This window comes from Hydra vulgaris, chromosome 02 (assembly GCF_038396675.1).
Source record: "Hydra vulgaris chromosome 02, alternate assembly HydraT2T_AEP".
NCBI classification, from domain to species: domain Eukaryota; kingdom Metazoa; phylum Cnidaria; class Hydrozoa; order Anthoathecata; family Hydridae; genus Hydra; species Hydra vulgaris.
In genome coordinates, this window is record NC_088921.1 from 66,308,371 (window position 1) to 66,331,536 (window position 23,166).

Consider the following 23,166-nt stretch of genomic DNA (forward strand, 5'->3'; position numbering starts at 1 on the left):
GAACAGGAAACTTCAACGTACCTTTTAAAAAAACAAATCTCTCGCACTTTTCCATTTCGTACCGTGGTCCTTATCTATATAACAAATTAATATCAAAAAATACTCAACTAGAAAAATCGAATAACTTAAATACTCTGAAAACGTTATTAAAAGATCTTATTTTAAACACTAACAACTTTATGAATTTTTATTAACCCAAAAACATTTAAAACTATGTATAAAACTAACTTTTTTCCGAAACTAATGTAAATTCTAATAACTCAAAAAACTTTAAATAACTCAAAAAACTCTAAATAGTTCAAAAACAACAGCAATAACAAAAGCACAAAAGCAAATAATAGGCTTATTTATCAACACTCAAACGACTATATATTACATATTTAGCAAATCGTGTACCTACTTATATTAACGTGTATTGAAGTAAAATTAAAAAATTAAAAACTACTTTTTGTTTGCTTTCTTTGTTTTTTTTTGCATTTTGGATTTTTATTCTCATTCTGCCGAAAACCGATAACATTTTTTTGTTTTTTTAAAAAAAAATATATATATAAACTTATTTTAATTAAAAGCATCCATAAATATTAGTAACGCATAGCGGTTTCTTGATGACAAGACCGTCGGTCTTCTGCAAGTTTTCCGCTTTCTTTGAAGTAATTTCTAATACTTTACAGTTTTACATTATATATTTTTTTGTATAACGTAACTTTGAAATTATCATTATTATTATTTTTTTTAAATTTTACTTACTCTGTAAAGATTCTATTATATTTTACGAATTTGTAAGGATTAAAGAACAAAAAAATTGAATAAAAAAAAAAAAAAAAAAAATAAGCATTACAAAACTTATTAAACTTGGTTCGACAAAAAGGTTCATATATGAGAAAATTATTTCTAAATGTATATTTATTTATTGGTTTTTCACAAAAGAGATCTTTAAAGACAGATAAGGATAAGTCATTTTTCCACAAATACATAAAGCATAAGACATTAAACACATTAAGCTCATATATATTGAGACTTTTCATTTCAATAAAAAAAAGTTTGGAATGAGTGTACCGATCCGCAAAATTAATTAAACGGATTGCATGCTTCTGACGGCGGTAAAGACATTGTAACTTACTTTTTTCTGTGCTTCCCCATACAATATTTGCATAATTTAAAAAACTATGAATAAATGAGTAGTAGAGTTGGGTCAAACTTTTTTTACTTAAATATGTTCTGGATTTATATAAAATTCCAATGCTTTTGGAAATTTTTGTGCTAATATAATCAATATGTGCTTTCCATGTGATGTTTTCATCAAGAAAAGCACCCAAAAACTTTGTGACATAGTGTCTTTTTATCTAAGTATCATCAATAATAACTTTGGGCAAATTTGGGGGTAAATAAGCTTTTTTTGAGACAGGGTGGAACAGAATCCATTTTGTTTTGTTACTGTTTAGAGTTAATTTATCGCATTTGAACCACTTGGGTATATTTTTAAGTTGCTCGTTCATGCTAGAGAAGAGTTTGTAAATATAATTATTGGAAAGAAATAAGTTGGTATCAGCAAACATGATACTCATTAAATTTGAGGCTTTATTTAGGTCGTTTATATAAATCAAAAACAACAGTGTTCCCAAAATAGAGCCTTGGGGAACGTCACATGAAATATTTAGAAGCTCATTAGAATATTTATTATTACTAAAAACAAACTGTTTACGGTTTGATAAATAACTTCTGAACCATTTTATGACTTTGTAATTTACTCCATAGTATTTCAGTTTTCGTATCAAAATTTGATGATCAATAGTATCGAATGCTTTCGAGTATATTTAGATTTTTCAAATGAATTTGAAATTTCACGTACAAATTGGATAATTGCATGTTCCGTAGAACTGTTTATTTTAAAACCAAATTGGTTGACGTATAACAAATTATTAGAATGAAAATGGTTGTATAGTCTATTGTACATAATGCGTTCTAGTATTTTTGAAAATGTGCAGAGGACGGAAATAGGACGATAATTACTGATATTTTTTTGATTTCCCTCTTTTAAAATAGGGGTAACTTTTGCAATTTTTATCGGTTAGGAAATACTCCTTGATGGATAGACGCTCCATATACTTTAAAAAGAATATCTTTTAATTGTTCAAAACATTCTATAACTATATTACCGTTTATGTCATCTGCTCCGCTTGCTTTGTTTTTTTTAAGTGATTCGAATGCTCTTTCAAATTCTTGAAAAGATAGTTTTGAATATAATTCGTTGGAACTATTACAATTATCCATCTGTAATAGAAAATCGTCAAATTTTGCTTTGGTAAAAGGAACTTTATTTGCTAGTTCAGGACCGATGTCAATAAAAAATTTGTTAAACTCATGAGCTATATCTCTTGGATCACATATACGTTTGTTATCAACAATAATCATTTGGGGGAGAGAACCTGAGCATTTCTTTTTTCTACCACTAATTTTGTTCATTACTTGAAAAGTATTGAAAAGGTCAGTGTGGAATAGTTATACAAAGACCCGTATTTTTACGGGTCAGATCAGCTAGTATTAAATATTTCTGAGCCTCTCTGTTTGGGAAGCAATGGCATGTATAATCCAATGCTAATTATTAATATTATTATTACGGTTTCAATATTTAAATAAAATAATTATCGTAAGGAGGGGGCATAAAAACAATTTCGCACCATCACTTTGGGTTTATATAAAATATATACGTATTACTCAATTAAAACAAGGAATCTAATGTTTTTCTGTAATAAATTAATTTTTTAGTCTCATGCTCAAAATAATTTACTCTATATAAGGCTGCTTTACGTTCTTTTTTTTTAATAATTACCATATTTATTGTATTGCCTTAGTAAAATTAATGCTTATAAATAACAAATAGTTGTTATTAATTTATACTTTTGAGTGTTTTGCTTGCGCATCTTAATTTATAGAGGGGTCCAGGGCCTTTAGGAATTGCATTGGCCAGGGGTAGAATCCCCCAACCTTCATGGCCATTCCGACCCGGGATTTATAAAAAAAATATTCTTTCAAATTTCTGAATATTCATTTATTTTTAAATTACTTTACATCTTTACTAGAAAAATAAATAAATTCTTAAAAAATTATTATCAACAAAGCTTTCTTAACTTAAGTCATTGGAAATTTTTAATATTTTCTTACTTATTGTTAGTTATTCATTCTTACTGCATTTTTTTTACAGTTGTAAAATTTTAAAAGCGTAAAAATACTGCCCTAGAGTCAGAGCTTTTAAAATTGATAGTGGTAACGTTATAATGCGTTTATATTTTTATCGCAAAACTAGTTTATCAATTTTATCGTGTATATTTTTTAATGAATTCATAGTTTAAATGCAATCAAAAACAATTCAGAATTTTTTAAAAGTTATTTGGCATTTGGCGCAAAACTTGATCAAGTGTAAAGCAAAATCTGTAAATAAACTGGTAATTTTGTAATAGTTAAAAACGCAACAACAGCAACAACAGCAACAGCATCAACAAAAGCAACAAAAATAAATATTGTAAATAAAATCTTGCTAAATAATTTGTTTAATTTTAATGTTGGAAATGAAAGATAACCACGTACAATTAAAACATGGTAAAGATATTATGTTATAAAAAGTAAAGTGCAATTAAGAAGCGATTATAAAGTAAAATTGATTCATAATAATACGTAAATGTAATAAACACTAAATATATTATTAAAATATGAATAACTACTATATTACGTTTATGCTATATAATTTCCTTATATTACCGAATTCCCGGGATGAAATTTTTGAGACCAAATATTGAAAATACAATTTCCAGTTTCATCTGGAAATATCGTGCTCATACTGCATAGCTATAACCAGTTGATTATTTTAATTATTTTAGTTATTGTAAATTTAAAGTAAAGGTTAAATAACATTTAAAAAAATGGATATTCTCCAGATCTATTTTTCTTCTTACTTATCTGGAAAAAGGCTTCATGATAAGATCTAGCTTCATGATAAAGTCCTGTAAACAACAACAACAACAAAAAACAAGAAAAAAAAATAAAAAACAAGAATAAAAATTTAACCGCGTAAAAGAACTCTACAAAACTTATAGCAAAGTTTAGTAGATAATAATCCTTACTTATTTCAACCATTATGTTAAATTAATGTTAACGATAAGGAAGTTATTATAGAACTTATTCTTCTGTAACTATTATACTATATGTTTTAGATGTTATATTATTACACTATATGTTTTATTATAGATGGTAATTCTTCTGCAATTATACTATATGTTTTAACTTTTATTATTATTTTTTTTTTTTGGAAGAAAATTAAAAGAAAAAACGCTAAAATTTAAACAAAACGAAAGTGTTGAAGAAACATTCAAAAAGTGACTTCAACATAGTAATTTTTGATAATGCTTTATGATAGTAATATTTCAATAACAATTTTAATAGCAACAAACAGGGTTTTTAAGGTTCTGCAACAATTTTCAACTATGTCCCAAAATTCAAAAAAGTTCCCCAAGTTTAAAAAAAAACAAGAATTTTTTTTAAGAATAAACCAAATCTGGTTTGGTTAATTATTAAAAACAAAAAAATTTTAATTTTCTTTTTTTATTGATTGATAAATGTCATTTGAATGTTACTGCCTCACAGTTATCTCAGATGGATGATTAATGACTGTACGAACTTTAGGTGTAATTTAAATTTCAAGACTTTAGTGTCTACCAGATTTTTGAACTTTTTTCAATTAAAGTTACGCAAATTTTACCAGTAATGAACTAAGATCTTTTTCAAAGTTTAATACGTGGTTTTGATATAGTTCATGACCGTTTTATCCAATATATAAGTTTGCATGACGTCACGTGTTTAGCAAAAAATAATTTCCGCTCAAAAAATCGAAAATCCTCTGGCTTTAAAATACTACACCATTTTGCGTTTTAGTTGGCTGATTTTCACTTCAAATTGTCATATTTTAATTTTTATTTAGACTTTTCACTTAATTTGGCATTTTTTCATTTTCATTTTAATTTGTCAATTTTCATTCTATTTCGGCCAATTTTCATTTTAATTTGGAGCGAAAATTTATCATGGACGTGCTTTCAGACTTTGGTTGGGGCCTAATTTTAAGGGAGAAAATTTTTAAAATTTTGCAAGTTCTTTTGAAATTTGTTTTTCATATTTTTGTATTATTTATAATTACTTCTACATAAATTGATTTTAATTTGTTTTGCAAGGTTTATGTTTTGGGTGGCAAATTAAAATAAAAATTAGCCAATTTAAAATAAAAATTGATAATTTAATTAGTTTAAATGAAAAAATGTCAATTTAAAGTGAAAATGACCAACTTATATGTAAATAGGTGTAGTAAATTTTTTATAAATGTTTTCGTCCTCAAACAAAGAAAATGTAAAAAATTTTCTTTCCTTGTTAAATAAATATAAACTTTAAGTAAAATGAAAATAAATTTTGTTAAAATATTGCTACTAATTATATTGGAATTGGAACAATTTTTCTGCTTATCGTGACTTTTACAGAAAATATTGACCCTCTCTTGGTCCCTGTCTTACTGAACGCTCATGATTAATGTTTAAAAAGTCAGTTTTTAATGCATTTGTATTTTAAATTTCATCATGTATTTTAAATGCAAAAATATGTTTTCGTCGCGTGGAGCAAATAGGCCAGGTGAATAAAAAAAAAGCAATTGCTTTTACTCAGTGATTGGTCAGTTTTACGTGAATAAAAATTCTACGAATTTTTCTCCAACTTTATTCACGTTTTTTGGAATAAAACGCTGAGTAAAAGAAATGGCTTTTTTTTTATTCAACCGGCCTAATGATTTAATTTTTAACCCTTTATGCGTATGAAAATCAATCGTTTTTATTTGGTACTTTTTGCTATGATATCAAATATGTCTTTGACATGTTTTGCAAATTAAAATTTTTTTTTTTATATTTTAAAGCAATGACATCTATAAATGCATTACGTTTTAAAGGTTTTATCATTGTGGATTCTTTTTAAGACTTAGACAGCATTGGTTCTTGTGAACTGCCTAGTGCATTTATGTGGAATAAACCAGAGACTATATCAGTTCATAGTCCAATAATTGTTTAAAAAAAATGATTACTGAAAGTTAAGTTATGATATATCATAAAGTTTATAAACTTATTATGTTAGGTAGACAGTGCAGAAAGAAAAAACGCTAACATTGCATATCATTAAAAAACATGTTACTGTGAAATCATTATTACATGTGAACCCATATTGCTTGGCATATTAAGCATTTTATTCAGTCTTTTTATCAATGATCAAGAAATTGACAACTTATATTGAAGAGGTTTTTTAAAAATCTTCAAATTCAAGGTTGAGTTCTTTAAGAAACAATGCCTCGCACACCTGCAAATTGTAACATCTTGTGAGGAACAATACAATCCCTAGAAGTTGCTAACAAAAAAAAATTGTTTAGAGACAAGGAACAAAATCAAGAGCTCTCAAGTGTCTTCACACAAGCTCGTGTGAATACAAATGAGAGCTTTTAAGTGTAATACAAGTTTGTATGAATACAATTGAGAGCTCTTGGTTTCAATTATTATTACTATGGTTTTTAATTTTTCAAAAGCCTAAAATAGGACTTCATGTGAGAATTCTTCTTCAGGTCCTTAATGATATGAAGGGCGAATGACAAGTTTACTGTGATATACTACTATACCCATTTTAGGCAAGAATATTTCTGATGCAAAAACTAGTTTACTTTGTTGCTACTGAATTTCATGCTTGCTTTCTGAAGGAAAGGATTACTCAAAAAATGCATATTTGGCTGTTAAGTGGCGTTATTAGTGGTAAAATTTTTCAGTTTAGCAAAAAATTAGGAGCAGAAGTTTTAACTTAGGAAATTAGGAGCACATCAAAGCTGAAAAAAAACCTCAAGCTGCTAAAAGGAGAGTGTGTTGTTTAAGTATGGGAAAAAATTTATTTTACATACAAGGAAAGTCCTTGTATCCTCGGCCTCGTTTGTAGTCATCAAATTAATTTGAATAAATTACTAAAACAAATTAATATAAAAGAGTTTTATTTTTATATTAAAGAATAAAATAAATGATCCTCTATATTTAAAAATGACAGTTTAAATTTACTATAGTATGCTGTGTAACGTTTTGTTTTAGCATTTATTGTCTTTTATTATATGTAACATTGATTTTACATATTAGATGATCATTATATTCTTATGTTTAGAAATTTATTCTAATCTAACTCTGCAGTTACATTAGCATTACAGTTTGTCACAATTAAATCATGAAGTAATTATAAACTTTTGTTCTTGTGAAAGAATGGAATTTAAATCTAGTATCAACTTGGTGTACAAAGATAGTTATTCTTAAAGACGTAGTAATGAGAGGACCAACTGATTATAAGACAATTTTTTGTTAACGACAAATGATAACTATTTATCAACTGATTTGAATTAGTTGTATATTTTATATAAAAAAATTAATAATATGATAATTTTATTGCTCCAATTTTTATAAAATTGTTTTACGAAAGGGGAGGACAAGGCTAAAATTTATCCTCGGTTTATATAATCGAACAGTTGAATTGAAATTGGTGAAACGTAGTTTATCAATAAATGCCTATACACCTTATTAACTAAAATTGATTTCAAAGCAACCTTAAGTTAAGCAAAACTGATTATAATATTTTAGACAACTAAAAAAGTAGATATGCATTGGAAATGAATTTTCGCAGCTGTAAGAATTAATTTAAAACTATTCTCACTCTGAAATTTAAATTGTTGATGTAACAATTTTTATAAAAATTTTAAATTTATTTCTTTCATTTTAGTACATAATATGTATTAAGAATATATAAGAATTAAAGGATATTATCCTTTAATTCTTAAGCTGTAAAAGAAATAAATTCATCATAGTTATTTGAGTTTTATTTCATAAAGTATTTTATTGTTAACATTTGAATGCATCTCAATTTCTCTTCATTTTTCATGACTTTTTTTTTCTTAGAACTTTCTTTTTCTTTTTCAAAATTTCCTTGATTTTTTTTTCTTTTTAGCTTTTCAATAAAGAATTTTTTCTCTTAAAAAGTGAGCTTATCTAAAATAAGGGGATTATATTTTAGACTTTAATTTTAGTATTTACGGTAATTGTCATCTGTAGTTGTGTTTTAATGCACTCACCACTTGAAATTCAAAGCATTCAATGGATGAATAATGTTTAAAAAGTGTATTTGAAAGTGATATAGGAGACGTATGACACTTATCTTTTTCACAGTCCTTGTGTCATAAAAGAACAAATGTTTAAGAAAGCTTTTGAGTGTCTACAAAATCCAATTTTTTGGTTCTATTTCTACCAGGATAAGCCATTATTTAATAACATAAACCTATAAAAAAAAAAAAAAATCACGATAGTTCTACAAAAGTTATCAAAATATAAAATTTATATAAAAAAACTTGCTTGTATAAAATTTATAAAAATATATTTGCATAAAATGCTTGTATAATTTTTATAAAATTAATTTGTAAATATTGTAAATTTTTAAAATATTATGTAAATTTTTATGTAAAATATTATGTAAAATTTTTATGTAAAATATTATGTAAATTTTTATAAAATTAATTTGTAAATTTGTATAAAATGCTTGTATAAAAAAACACACATGCATGGTTTATTTATATGTTTATTTATAACAAAATTTACATTTAGCCACCTTAAGCATATTCAAAAAGTTCTTTCAATGGTGTTAAAATTATTACTTCTTTTGTGAGTAGTTTAATTTTAATTAATATGCATTTGCAAACTAGATTGTCAGCTGGAATAACAACAATATTTTGTGTTTGTTCAACAATAAAAAATAATTCATCATCAATGTTAATTTTCACATTTCCAATCATATCACCAAAAGTAGATACTAACTTGCATTCCACATTTAATAGTTGTAACTGAACATGTATAACATTGTCAACTAAAGGAAAATCCAACATGATACCAAACTTATTATGTGCAAATTGACAAGTTATGTTTACCATAATTTTATGAATGATAAACAATACCATCTTTCAACAATTTGCCAGGATTTAACAATTGCAATTTTTTCTGTTCACAATATTTAATGCTTGACAAATTTCAGCTTTTTTAGGATGATGATTTGTTTGCAAAAAACAAGAAGCTGTTTTGAAGTCAAGAAATTTTTTCACAATCTGCTGAAGGTGACCATGTGTTTCTTTCATCATTTTTTTATAATTACTGAGTCGAGCTTCAAAACAAAACATTGAGTAATTTGTCACACCATGCATTTTAATAATATCGCTAACATGACCAAGTAGATGAACATTGTACAGTATATGAACAGTATTCATATATAAAGGAAGCAACTCAGACAATGATTTTTGATAAAAATTAAACAGCTGACCAATAACCGATACTTTATCTAAACATATTTCAATGCTTAACAAGAGCATACCAATTACTAGAGAATATATCATCATTATCAGTAAGGATTCAAATATGGCAGAAAATATGGAACTGCTAAGTATAAAATAAATTTTTTAAAGTCATGACCTTTCAAATGTATAAATGATTTAGTAGTTGGTGGCTTGGGCATGTTATGTAGGATTTTTTGGGTCAGCAAGTAAGATTTCCAGAGCAAGTAAGATTTCCAGTGCATTTAGTTGTACACCACTACCAATAAAAAATGCTTCATGTTTATTAATAACAGAAAATAAACAAATTAAAAGTTTTTTTGAGCAATTTTCATAAAACAGATGTAACACATCAATAAGTATCATATCTGGCACTTTAATAAAAGAAATTTCACGAAAGATATTAAAGCCTTTAGTTCAAAATACAGACACTTTTGATTTTTCAGCTAATCTAGCATATTTGGCATACATTTCAGATGTTTTAAGATTATATTTTGTATCTGAATGTGAATAAATTCTTGCTGAAACATGTTTTCTTTCAATTGCTCTACCAGGATGTTCACAATAATGACATCCAAATTCACCATTATATTGCTTGTGATTAATAATTGAGGCCACTGCAGGTAAATCAAAAACCAAACCAACAATATGAATAACAACTTGGATATTGTTAATTTCAAGGGGTATTTCAAACAATTTTGCATTAATGCACTCCTAAAAAATAGTTAGTAATATAGTAATTATGCCTAATTGTTGTTAATTTGTTATTTATTTTCATTACTTATAGTGGTAGAATTCTTTCACTGTTCCAAAGCTGGAACAGTGAAAGAATTCTACTACTATAGGAAAATCAATTAACTATAATTTTAATATAAAAAATATAAGTTAATAATTGATTTACCTTCAAATAAGCATGTCAATTAGGTTTTAATGATGAGAACCATAAACCAAGAAGTAATGTGTTTTCGATTAAAAACCGTTTATAAGATGGTAAATCCAAAATAATGGCATGAAATGGCCACATTGTAGTCTTTTTTTTTGTGTATAGTTCTCCACAATCAGTTGACATCAATAAATGAATATGTAAAACATTTTTAGATTTCATATTTTCAACAAAATTTTGCTTCGAAATAAAATCACTATTTCGTTTAGCCAATATAATTTCCATTTGATAAGATTTAATTGCTCCCAAATTTTGAAAAGTTTCATTTGGCTAATAATATCCAATATAAAGATATGCGATGAACAATGAAGATTTATTTTACATGTGTCAACTAAAGTTGTGCAGCAATCATGACAATAATATGTATGGAATAATACATTTTGTTTAACAAATCTACGAATCATTTTAAGAGATGATGGTATTTCTTCAATACACTGAAAAATCTATAAACAAAATATTAAAACTTTAAAAATTTAGCTATTGAAACTTGACTAGACAGCAATATAGAATGTTCCTAATTAAAAAACTCATTTTACATACCAGCAAAGTCTTCAAAAAACGATCAAATGCAATTTTAGTCAATGAATTGCTAATAATTAAATACAATAAGGTTAAAAACATAAACTTTTTGTTGGTAAGTGGATCAAATAAAGAATTTTTGAATGGATTACAACTGAAAAACTGAAGCATTTGATTTTTCCTCAGGCTCAGATACTACAATTTCTTCTGTTGCTTGGGTAAATCTACCATTGTTAACATTAACATCTGTATTGCTACCGTCAGACTGAGAACTACTTTTAATAATGTCCTCTTCAGAAGACGTAGACTTATCTATAGAATGTAAAATTATTCTCTCGTATTTTCTATTAAAAAAGTTACGTTTCATTGCGCAAATAAACTCCATTAGCAAAATTTAAACAAATTCTTCCACCATACAGGTTTGCTCCGCGCATGTACAACAACGCCAATTTGTACATTAAAATCATTCAAAGTCGTTAAAACAGATAAAAATAATTCCATATTAAACAGTTGCAATAATATTGCATTAGTATTGTAATATTTTAACAACAATCTTGCCCAGCAAGCAAACGACGTCATGTCGACGTCTTAGGTTGGTTGAAATGTTAACGTCAGAACTTTCAACGTCTATTCCACGTTGATTTGTAGTTGATAAACTAACGTTGAAGAAAAAGTCGTTGTTTCAACGTCTTATCGAGGTGGAAATCTCAACGTCAGAATTTTCAACGTTTATTCCACGTTGATTTTTTGTTAATAAACTAATGTTGATCAACATTAATGTTGATTAAATCATGATTTAATCAACGTTAAATCAACATGTCTTTTTATTTTCGTTTTGATATCGAGACAAATAAGACTTCTTATTTAAAATAAAGATGGCCAATCGCTCACAGAAATGTGCTATTATTAATTATATTTTATTTGAGAGTGGTAATATCAATGATATATTAAAAATAACTAGATGTCTAACTGCCGTAAATCGGCATAAGAAAAAGTGAAGCAAAAATCGGCCATTATGGGGGGCAAAATCTTTACGCTATTTATCAAAACAAAACAAATACGAAGCTTAAGATAGTTTAATTTAATGTAGTCACTAAAAAATCGATACACAGATATCTGAAAAATTTGATGTTATTTTGATTTAAAATTTAATAATTAAGTAAAATATGCTCTTTTTTTTTGTTAAACATTTCAAAATCATACTTATTTCATGTTTTTTTGATTTTAAAATTTAACATTTAACTCAAATCTTAGATTTAGTTGGATTTTAATCTATAATCTATTAACATTTTATGCACCTGTTAGTCATTAATTACTCTCTGCAGTAATGCTAGGAGGTATTATAACATAACTGCAAATGTAAACAGAGTCAAAAATTGTAATGAAACATTTTATAAAACTGTTTTGACTATTAACTAAGCTCTGTGTGACACAACTTAGAGGTTCCTTCTAGAGATGTTAGAATTTTATTTATGGTTAAAAACTTCTTGTTATCATAAAAATCATTATTAATTTTTTCTATAATTGATTTACCTTCAATAATTAAATAAATTTAGTTCAATGTTATGTTATAATCTAGTAAGGTTTTCAATACAAAAAAAGCTCCATAGGTATTCAGGTATATAAAGAATATCTTTCCTTTGAAATAAGAGTCTTTCAATATAAATAACAAATCAAGAAAAGTAACAGTTAATAAAATTTTATTTAATATTTTTATTTATAATATTTTCACACACACACACACACACACACACACACACACACACACACACACACACACACACACACACACACACACACACACACACACACACACACACACACAGATATATATATATATATATATATATATATATATATATATATATATATATATATATATATATATATATATATATATATATATATATATATGTATATATATATATATATATATGTATATATATATATATATATATATATATATATATATATATATATAAACTGAATTTTTAAGTAATTTATTATAGTTTTATATTGTTTATTTTATATTTATGTTATAAGCCTTTGAATGTAATTAATTTATTAGATTGTTGACGTAGACCAATCATTGATTTTTTAAAAACTTTTTCTGTATATAATTGGCCATATCTTTGCAGTCTGATTTAAAAAAAGTCATTTGCTAACATTTTTATCAGTTGTGTGGAATGCATGTCTTCAGTGACAGCTTCATGCTCAGCATCGTGTTCATTTAGGTCTTTAAAAAAATGTTTTTCACTAATAATTTTATTAACTTCATAAATCATTTTCAGTTTAAGGTTTCGTTCCACATTCATTTTTGGTTTTTTAAAATTGTCACCACAGACTTAAATTTTGAAAACACTTTCGCATACAATTATAGTTTGTATAACATCATTTCTTGGAGCAATAAGCCCACCCCTATTTTTTATGTTAATCATTGAAAAAACTGATGTTCCATAAGAATGTTCCACAAAATTGTTTTGGGAAATAAGTGAGTTTGCACACACAGAACATGTTATCTTTGATAATAATCTTCTTACAATAAATCCAGATATATATCCTAGTATTGCTTCCTTATAGATAGAGGTATTATCAAGATAATTTTGAATTGTAACAATATCAATATCAAAGTTTAAAAAATCTGTTTCAGGATTTGAATAAATTGCATATTTTTTACTCCACTTTGATGCAAAAATAGAGCCATTTGCAATATCCTCAAATGTTAAACAATTTGCATGCTTTGAGCCTACAATAGAATTGCGCAAAAGAATTCTTTTTAAAGATGACTTAAGTTGGAGGGCATCTGGATTATTATTAAATCCATTCATTCCACGAATACAAGAGAACAGTAACTCAAGATGATCTTGTGAAAATTTGTATGTTAGGCAAAATTTAAAAGGATGAACATTTAAAGTCAAAAGCTCATAGGCTAAGTGTTGAAGACTTTTTGCAGCCACAATTAACCCTAATACAAAGGTTTTTCTCCTATGTTTTAATAATTGAGTACCATTAACATCTGTCAACTTTGATAAGTAGTTTATTATTTGATCAAAAGTTGCATTCCAATAAGGGTAATCATTCAAAAAAAGAGCTTTCTTATACAATTTTGAAAAAAGATTTTTAGAGTTCAGCATATCAAATAATTTGTCGATGACCCTTATAAAATTTATAGTTCCTTCAGCATGCTTGAAATTTGGATGTTTGGAAAACATCAGAAATTCAATTGCATCTGCAACTGAACTACTAAGTGTTTGTGCAGCAAACTTAACATTCATTTTGTGACGCTGGAAATAAATATGTTTTATTGAGATTTTATTTGCAAATTTTAATCCTTCTTCTTCCTGTATTTTATATAAAGCTTTTATATAACTCCATTTAATGTATTTCCCATCACAATCCTTAAGTACCTCTAAATCACATAATGCATTTCTAGCTAATTTTAGCATATGACTTGGGTCAGGGATTACATACAAGTAGTGATTATAGCCTTCAAAAGTAAATCTTCCATTAATTTTTTTTTTGTCTTTTCCCGAATGCACATCCTAGTGATGCAACAGAATTAAAGTTAACGTTTACACCATCAAATGTAATGCTATGTACATTAATTTTTTTATCAGAGGAAACTGTTAATGCTTTTTTAATAAGACATGAAAGGTTTTCAGCTGTTATTTTACTACACAGTATATAGCCAATAGGTGTTTTCCAATGACCTCGTAATCCTACCAGCATAAATACCAATGCTTCTGTAGCTGGTGTATCTGGTTCAATTGCAACAATATCTTTTCCATAATCTGTAAATCCAATGAATCGACCTGTCTTTTTATCGTATAGAATTGATGTTTTGATTGCCATTGCATCTATGATTAATGCACAATCTTTATAATTAATGTCAATATCTGCTTTTATACTAATATAACTTAAAACATCTTCAAAAAAACCAGGTTCACAATCTACAGAGGAAGTCCAGTTGGCTAGAGAGCTTGAACCAGGTTAATGGAGTACAGGCCGTAGAAAATTGTATGCTTTAGGTGAGTAAAAATGCAGAGTTATTGCAAATTTTTTAATTTCATCAGTATACCTATGCCCTTTTGGAAGTGAGGTATTGTTTTTAAACTGATTTTTTATAATATCAAAAGTCAATCCACTAAAATTTTCACAAAGAATATTAGCAGCATCGTCAGAAACAATTTTTTTTTGCTTAGATTTTTTAGCATAACCTTTAATGAATTTATTTTTTTTCTTTTCGTCGCAACTTTTGTTTAAGAATTTTATTTTTTGCCTTTAATTTTGCTTTAGTTGGACTTGCATTTGTCAATAATGTACTTTTAGAAATAATAGTATCATCATTAATAATTTTGTTACTACTTTCGATAATATTAAAGCTACTATCTATATCCACCTGGCAATCAATACTCTCTGTTGTTTTTAAAATAACACTATTAATATAAATTTCGTTACTATTAGCAGCAACATTATTGTTATCACTTATATCTGAATGGAAATCGATGCGATGGTGACTGCCTGTTTCTGAAACTTTTTTAATAAGTCTCTTTTTATTTTTTTGTCGCAATATAGAACTAAACTTTCTTTTGACTTTTGGTTTTGAATCAATAATAACAAATGGCACAGAAAAAGGTTTTAATTTAGGCTTGTTATTAAAATCAGGTATACTGTAATCTGAAGGTAAAAAGTGATCACTACATATGTGGCTGTGCTCAGTAGGAATAAATGTTTCACATTTTATAGCAACAATCCACCTTTTACAGAGTTCCCTATTAATAATTGGAAATTTATGAAATGCTCTGTTGTCGTTTTTCATTGCTCTATTTGTGCAACCAGCTGCAGCACAAGAATTAACCATGATTTATAAATTTTGAATATTAAATATTGAATATTATTTGATCCAAACAACCGTGATTTACTATTTTTTAAATTTGCCCCCCATAATGGCCGATTTTTGCTTCAAAAAATATGCGGAAGTTAGACATCTAGTTATTTTTAATATATCATTGGGTAATATTTACAATATTACATATGTATTTTTCAATTATGGGTAATAATTAAAGATTTTTTAGTTTATAATTTTCGTTTTTTATTCTCCTGGTAGGAAGTAAAAATGCTTCAATTTTAATATTATTAGTAATGATTATTGAAAAGAATTCTCTTTTTCTTACGAAACATTGTTTTACACAGCTTTAATTACTAAAATACATTTTTTTGTTTTTATGTAGCTAATTAGTTACAAAAGTAAACTGGATGTTATTTTAAGGTTTTCTTTTATGTTCCATATGTATTTGGAAAGGGTGGTTGAATTTTGTAGTTTTCTGTTTACGAATGAGTTTTGTGGTTTGCCCATCTCTTTTTCCATTCTCCTTTTGATAGTCCAATATATACTTTTGTTTGGGGCTGACACTATACATTTGTAAATTACAAATTTACAAATTTATACATTTAAGACTCTGCTTACAACTTTAAGGTTTAAAAAAAATATGTAGTTATTTTTATTTAATCTCGCATACAAACTTATATAGCTCTGAAATCATTCATCGAGCACTGTTGAATATATGCACGGAAATTTTTTACTTATATTTAAATATATATATATATTTATATATATATATATATATATATTTATATATATATATATATATATATATATATATACATATATATAAATATATATAAATATATATATTCATACATACATACATACATACATACATACATACATACATACGTACATACATACATACATACATACATACATACATACATACATACATACATACATACATACATATATATATATATATATATATATATATATATATATATATATATATATATATATATATATATATATATATATATATATATATATATTACAGTTTTATAAAAAAATCCTAATATTTAGTAGAACAATAACAATTTTATTCCCAATATTGCAAAAATGCTATATAAAATATATTCCTGGCTAACCTGATAATAATATATTTATTTATAGAAATAAAAGTATTCAGTTGCTATGTCATCACAGATTACATAATGGAAAAAATGAATAAAATAGTAATCGATTTATTTACTGAGACAGATAATACAACAAAAGTAAATAAACAACAAATAATTGTTTCAGTTATAGAGTTGTTTCAGAAGAATCAATTGAGGAAGAAGTTAAAGGTGTCGAAGAATCAGATTTTGACTCAGATTCCATTTTTGACTTGGGTAGTTCTGATTCTGATTCTTGTGTCTTGAATCATGGAAATGTATAGATATATATGTTTCTATGATTCAAGACACAAGAATCAGAATCAGACATTATAGATGACATAGACAAAATAATAAATGGAAATCTATGTGAAAATTAGCAGAATGGGTTGTTGTGAACCAAACTTTGCATTCTGCATTGAATCAACTTCTTCTAAGAAACAATGGCCATGCGAAGCTTCCAAAAGACGTAAAGACATTATTAAAAACTCCATGTAACATTCCTCTGCAGAATAAGTGTGTTGGCGATTATATTTATTATCATTTGGAAACTAATATTTTAAAACATTTAAGTAAATTTCCAGATCTGGAGATAATTGAATTAGTTGTGAATGTTGATGGGATACCATTATTTAAAAGTACTTCAGTCGCTTTATGGTCCATACTTTGCTCATTTTCAACCATTTGCTGTAGCTATTTCCTGTGGCAAGAGCAAACCTTCCTCTGAAGAGAGCTTTATGTTTGATTTTGTAAACGAATTATCAATTTTATTACAAAAACTCCTGGCAAACATTATGTTGTATATGCAATGCATTTTAGTAAAGCTGCACCGAGCAGTGAACATCTTAGGAATGAATAATAAGTTAAAAAGAGTTTAGCAGAGTGAGATAAAAGTACAAAAGGACAGATGTCCAGTTGAAAACTGGATATCACAAAGAGCCTCAAAGTAGAAAAATACTAAAAAAGTAATAAGTAAAATGTTGTGAAAACAAACAATAACAATAAACAATAGTCGAGATATGTAAGAGTCATTTACTGTTGTTCTATTAAAGTGTCGTTAGTGTCCAGCGTAAGTGCGATGTGTAGACAGTATCATTGATGGAGCAGAATTATTTGTTTGGTCTGTATTATTAGGGTGGTAAACATACATTATCGATATAGCTTTCGCCTGAGACCGGCATCCCCAAAGAAGTTCCACTCTGGGTCTACACCAGGGTATCTTGTTAAGGTATCCCATTAGGTATCCCATTATCCCAAAAGGACTATTCTCAGAGTATCCTGTCAGGGCGATTGCCACAGACTTCTGAATTGACACTGGGACCAGAGGACACTTAGTGTGGCTCAGTACAACTTGCATACAAAGAGTTGTGAACTGTTTTGAGTCTTATAGATGTGTATGTAATGTAGATAGTCAATGAAGTGTTCTTGTGTGTGTCTACTGTAATAGAATGTCTTGATGGTATGACTTGTTAGTATAAAATTGGTTGAAAGTCATTAAATCTGGTGTAATGTAAGCTAGACGTGAATACTAGAAGTCCAATAACATGTGTTTTAAAAATAACAAACTATTGCAACTTGATAATCTAGAAAATTTAAATAAAATTACATTAATATAGTAACAATAACTTGTATATTTAGTAAATCAACTAATAGTCTGTATATATATATTACAACTCGTAATCTAAGATTATATGGAATATTGTATTTTGTATAAGTTATAAGATTAACTGTAAAAATGTCATGTGACTGTAATGGAGTATCTGAAGTGGAGTAAAATTATTTGTTTTCTAAAACAATTAGCAGGTAGGCTGTATGTATAGCATGGCTGACTTTTTGTCATATACAGTGAATATTTAATAATAAAAGATAATGGTAGGTTTCTTTGCCAAATCATTTGTGAGTTTCAGCTGTCCTTCAACTTGCTGTTGTTTTGTATGCAACATATTCATTCAAGTATATCATTTAATATTGTATATATTATATATATATATATATATATATATATATATATATATATATATATATATATATATATATATATATATATATATATATATATATATATATATATATATATATATATATATGATAGTTATATTTATAAAGTACTTTCTGTTTTCAAACTCAGGATTTCAACATATAGTATTATCGAGGTTGGCCCAAATAACTTTGCAAATAAGCGAAATATCTAAAAAGTTAGACACAATGGAACCAGAATGCAAGATGATGAAGGAGATATATTAATACAATTTGATGATATAAACGATGATGATGATTAATACAATTTGATGATATAGACGCTTTATATGAGTTTGATAGAAAACTTGGAGCTCACAAAAGAGTTTTCAGAAAGTTTGTAAGTTATTTTTCATGAAATTACCTATGGAAGGGTTAAATGTTTACGAAGCAATAATTGATAGCTATAATTTTAATTTTAAGTGTTGAAAATTGGAAAAGATGTTGATCTATATATTTTTATATATTTATATTTCTTTTTAATGGCTGCCTGTTGAAAATAAATAAATTTAGTTGAATTCACAAAAAATAGATATAAAAACTCAAAAATTAAAATATATTAGTTTACATTAAAATTGTAAACTTCATGTATTCTTATGAAATAATGTAAATTGAAGATATTCTTTCCTCCTTTCTATACAATTTTATTCACTTGACCAAATTTGAATGTTTTTGCATTTATTTTTTAGAATCGATGAAGCGCTGTGAGGCTAAGGCAACAGACAAAGAAACTAGATCATTTATAGCCTCTTGCCTAAAGTATGCACCTTATCGTTTGAATGGAGGTAAACGGAAATCTAACAACCCGGAAATAGACGATGAAGTTCACGAAAGTGATAAAGAAAAAAATCAAGATGAATTTGTAGTAGACGCTGACGTTGAGTCAAATGAAAGCGGAAGTAGTTTCGAAAAAGAAAAATAAATCTCCTTTGTAAAAAATTTTAACAAATACATTTTAGTAAATTTTTTAAAGTGTTATGTTTCAACGTTGCTTTTTTGACGTTGAAGCGATGTAGATATTAGAACGTCAATTTCCTGTTTCCAAATCAACGCTTAAATCAACGTTTATAAGTCAACATCAGTTCAATGTTAATTTATTGACGTTGAATCAATATAGATATTTCAACGTCGATTTCTTGTTTCCAAATCAACGTTTGTAAATCAACGTCAGTACAACGTTAATTTATTAACGTTGAATCAATGTTGATATTTCAACGTCGATATTTTGTTTCCATTTCAACGCTAAAATCAACGTCAATAAATCAACGCGTTATCAACGTTGAATCAACGTTGAAATGCTTGCTGCTTATAAACACATTAAACTTATGTAAAACAAAAAAATGACAAGGGTAATTAGAAAAGCATTGGAATTATTTTTATTTAAGTGCATCTAAATTACATTTAAAAACATATTACGTTTGTATAATTTTATTGCACTTTTATTTGTCAATTTATTGAGCAATTTGTACCAATTTTAATTGAAAACGCAATAATATTGCAATATGTTGTAACAAAACGCAATATATGTTGATCAGTGTTGCTTCAAAATATGCAAAAAACGATTTTTTTTTTGTCATTTTTGATCTTCGTGTTCATTTAGAGCGCAAATATCCCATAATTTTTTTTTGTTATTATAAATCTTTACCTAGTTAAGTACTTAAAAGTATAAAAACACCTATGGGAAAGTTAAGGCTTAGCCGCAAAATTCTACTCAAAAATGAAATTTAAATTTTTTGACGCATTGATTGTGACACGATCATGGTTAAAGCCCAGGGTTCACTCTAAACTTCAAATTAAAAAAACTTGTATTGACCTTTAATCTACCTTATTTATAAAAAATACCAATGCGGTATTGCAATAGTTCAGAAAAAATAAGATATAAGTAGTATAGATGTTTTCTAGGTTCTTCTATATTTATTTATAAGCGCTTGAACTCAGTATGTTTCCTTGTTACTTTATCATATTTATTGAGTATAACTTTTACTCCAAATATGTTTCCTGAGTATCATTTTGAGTATTATTATTTTATATTATAATAAATCTATTATTATATAATAATAATACATAATATGTATTATTCATTGCCTTTTTCTGTAGTGCATCTCTTAATAGGTGTTTCATATATTCTGTTATATATGTCATATATTTCATATATTCCTTTTTTCCCAAAGTAGTCCTTCTGACCCTCTCTAAACTTCACGGGTAATATCCTCTGTGAATAGTCTTTCAACCAAAATGCTGTTTTTTATCTAGTTGTTTATATTATAAACAACTAGATAAAAAACAGCATTCTGTTTTTTATCTATTCACAGAGGATATTACCCGTGAAGTTTAGAGAGGGTCAGAAGGACTACTTTGGGAAAAAAGGCATAAGTATGCATACAGATGTTGTTTTTTTTAACAAAAAAATGATGTTCTCAAAAAGAATGTTTATCAAACTATTTTATATCGCTGCAACCAAGGTATTTGCTGAATATGAACCAAGGTATGAGGCAGAAATAGCGAATATTTTTGAAAAATTGGATAATACTAACTACTCAGTTAAACCTATGTACAAGCTCTGCAAAAATAAAAACTTTAAACTTCTACGGTACGACTTTAATGAGCCTTGCTGTGGATAAGACCAATTCGATAAGGAAAGTGCATCCGCTAAAACAATACTATGAAATTACGTATATGCTGGCAATGACATAGCAACAGCAGTAGATGTTGCAAAAGCAGTGAAATATGGTTATGGCGTCAAAATGGTGTAGTTAGTGTAGCAAAAATTGAGAATGTTTATTTAACTGGTCATAAAATTCTAAATATAAGTAACTACTACTCCTATGAGTTCCAAGAAAACATGAAGTTGTGTCGATACAATAAAACTGTAGATGAAGTTAAAGTGATTTACAACAACCTTTCAGTTGAACCATCAATTGAATTGTAATCAATTGCTAATAAACTAATAAAGAAATGAGCTAAAAAAAAGTTTTATTAGAAAAAAATTATTGTAAAACAATATTGTTTTAAACAACTCTCAAGTATACACCACAACTATTCTTCTTCTATCTGATAAATAATTGGAATATGTTTAAGTTACGTCTTATAGAATTTCCTTAAACCCAGAGCTTTAACCGTAATCATGTCACAATCAATGCGTCAAAAGATTAGAATTTCATTATTGAGTTGGATTTTGCAGCTAAGCCTTTACTTTCCCATAGGTGTTTTTATACTTTTAGATACTTAACTAGGTAAAGACTTATAATAACAAAAAAAGTTATGGGATATTTGCGGCTTCGAATGAAAACGAAGATCAAAAATGACAAAAAAGTTATTTTTTGCATATTTTAAAGCATGGTATTTAGCCAAGGAAAAAATTTTTTTTACCAATTTTATTAATTTTTGGTCTGAACTAGCGAATAAACAATATTCAAGTGAAATACTCATTGTAAAGTATTTACTTTGTTTTTTTTTCGAGTTTAAACATGTCTTTAACACTATTTTGGGTGACAGGAACAGTGTCGAAAAATGAATTTCAGAATAGTGTCGAATATATTAAAAAGGCCTAAAGTCGCAAAAAAAAAAAAAAAGTAATAGTGTCGCAAAAGAATTTAATGAATAGTGTCGGAAACAAAAAGAAGGAATAGTTTCGCAAATAAAAAAAAGGAATAGTATCGCAAATAGTAAAATCGGAATAGTGTTGCAAATAGTAAAAACAGAATAGTTTCGCAAATAGTAAAATCAGAATAGTGTCTCAAATAGTAAAAACGGAATTGTAGTCGGAGAGGGTTAGAAAAAAATAGGGATAAACCCAGACAAAAATAGTATAATGTTGTTTTGGCAGAGAGAAAGTGCTTTTGGCAGAGAGAAAGTGCACAGTCATTGGGTGGGCGTAAAAAAATAATCCATTTGATTGCGCTACAGTAATATCCCTTTTAGGTAATTTAAGTGACAAAAAAGGGTCCATTTTGACACCTTTAAAATCTTATAAACTTTATACGGTTGGATAGAAAATTTTCTTTTGATCAATATTTATATAAGAACTATGACTTATAAGCAACTAATTGAAAAATTGTTCACGTTTAAAAGTGTAAAAGTTCCATTCGACGTTTTTGCTGCGATAAACAATTTGTCATGATGTTGTCAAAATATTGTCAACATCTAGTTTGAAAATTTCCGTAACCAATACATATAAATTTCTGTGGTGTATAGTTTTCGAACCATTTTTTATAAGAAGTTCTTCAAAAGGAGATTGATAGTCTTAATATACAATAATAAGGGCTCTTTTGTGTATTTTATTAATACGATT

General features: G+C 26.9%; 1 long non-coding RNA gene across 2 annotated transcripts; it reads left to right on the forward strand.

The window, feature by feature from the left end:
• The first annotated feature begins 3,472 nt into the window (after positions 1–3,472).
• LOC136076584 (uncharacterized) lies at positions 3,473–19,841 on the forward strand. 2 transcript variants are annotated; one of them, XR_010636400.1, is made up of 3 exons: positions 3,473–3,597; positions 18,988–19,215; positions 19,565–19,841. It is a non-coding gene; the product is annotated as an uncharacterized LOC136076584 (long non-coding RNA). The 2 variants fall into 2 exon arrangements; XR_010636401.1 differs by lacking the exon at positions 3,473–3,597 and having other exon boundaries at positions 18,957–19,215.
• Positions 19,842–23,166: the final 3,325 nt, after the last annotated feature.